Genomic DNA, 2246 nt, shown 5'->3' on the forward strand with positions numbered 1-2246 from the left:
CATGGAATGTATGAAGTATGAATCTCAGAAAATTGGAAGTTGTCAAAAATGAAATGGAACGCATAAAGACACCCCCCAGAGACAGGAAAGGGAGGAGCCACCAGGGTCGATGAAAGAGGCAGGATCCAGGTAAGGGGAAACTATCAATTAGTTCAAGTAATTTTCTTACTGACTCTGAGATTTTCTATGTATAAGGTTATGTCATCTGTAAATAGAGATAGTTTATCATCTTTGCCAATTTGGATGACTTTTTCCCCCTTTCTTGACTTACTTCTTTGGCAAGGATTCCAATACAATATTTAACAGGTGTGATGATAAAGGGCATTATCATCTGGTATCTATTTAAAAGGGAAATGCTCAGTCTCTCACCATTGAGAATAATGTTGGCCATTGGTTATATATATATATATATATATATATGCCCTTAATTATGTTGTGGAATTTCCCTTCTAATCCTATTTTTCCCAATGTTTTTATTAGCAATGGGTGTCAGATTTTTTTTTTCAAATTCCTTCTCTGCATCAATTGATATGATTTTTTTCTGCTACTTTATTTATGTGATAAATTATATTTATTGTTTTTCTAATATTGAATCATCCTTGCATACCTGCTCTGAATCTCACTTGGTCATGTTGTATTATTTTTTGATATATTACAGAATCCTTTGGCTAGGATTTTGTTGAGAATATTTTCATTTATGTTCATGATGGATATTGGTCTATAATTTTCTTTTTTAGTGGTATCTTTGCCTGGCTTTGGTATCAGGGCTATTCTTGCTTCATAAAATGAATTTGGGAGGATTCCTTCACTTTCTATATTCTGGAATAGTTTGAGTATAATTGGTGTCAGCTCTTCCATGGATGTTTGGTAGACTGTGCATGTGAAGCCATCTGGGCCAGAACATTTTTTTTTATGGCCTGTTCATTTTCTTCTTTTATTATGTTGTTGTTGTTGTTATGTGCCATTGAGTTGGACCCGACTCATATTGACCCCTCCTTGGGTTTCCGAGGAGGTATCACTACGGAAGTAGATTGCCCAACCTTCCTTCCAAGGAGTGGCTGGTGGGTTTGAACCACCAGTCCTCTGGTTAGCAGTCAAGTGCCTTAGGTACTATGCTACCAAAACTCCTTCTTTTGTTATAGGCCTGTTTATATTTTCTACCTCAGTCTGTGTTAGTTTAGGTAGGTAATGTGTCTCTGGAAATCTGTCCATTTCTTATAGGTTTTCTAATTTGTTGGAATATAATTCTTCATAGTATCCTGATATTATCTTATTTTATATCAGTTGGTTCTGTTGCTGCATCACTTTTTGTGTTATACAAGAGAAGTGAGCAGAGATGGAGCTCTGACCACCAAGAAGTCAGAGTCAGTAGTAAAACAGATCCTTTGACCACGGGTCTCTGTCCTGTGAACATCCTAGACCAGGGGAAGATCAATGCCAAGACACATGGAGATCTCCAAGGGATGCCAAGACTACAGATTTGAAAGGAGACAAGGACCTCCCTCCAGATCCATCAAAAAAAGCCTTTCCCTGCAGCTGGTACCTTGGATTCAGACCTTAGCCTCTTAAGCTCTCAGAATCTTTGATGAGTGAGAAAATGTGAAATTGTTCATTAAAGATTGGTAAGTATCAGTAAACCCATGCTTATCTTGCTTTTTGGGTAAACTAACAGTGAAATTTGTTGTGATTGCTAGGTGATGGTCTATAAATGTTTGTAAAGTGCAATTGTTTTACGGTTGTATTTAAGTTCTCAGTGTCTTTAGTTACCTTCTTTCCAGATGTCCTGTCTGTAATTGGAAGTGCTGTGTTGAAGTCCCTTACTGTTATTGTAGAGTTGTCAATTTTTCCTTTCATATCAGTCAGTATTTGTTTCATATATTTTGGAACATTGCTATTAAGTGCCTATATATTTATATTTATTATGTTCTCTTGCTGAGTTAATCTTTTTCTCAAATTATTTTTTATTATGCCTTTCCTTATGTCTTATAATAAATTCTGATTTAAAGTTTATTTTATCAATATGCCCCCCCTGCACATTTTTGTTTGCTGGTTGCATAAATTATTTTTCTCCATCCTTTTACTTTCAGTATGTTTGTGATCTGATGTCTTTTGTAGACAGCAAAATATACAAGGATAGATTATTATTATTATTATTTTAAATTAATTATGCCACTCTACCTTTTGCATGGGATGCTTAGATCATTAAAATTTGAGGTTATCACTAAAAACAAACTGTCTTCCTCACT

Source organism: Orycteropus afer, unplaced genomic scaffold, assembly GCF_000298275.1.
Source record: "Orycteropus afer afer isolate SDZICR_OR568_19922 unplaced genomic scaffold, OryAfe1.0 scaffold00632, whole genome shotgun sequence".
Lineage (NCBI taxonomy): Eukaryota > Metazoa > Chordata > Mammalia > Tubulidentata > Orycteropodidae > Orycteropus > Orycteropus afer.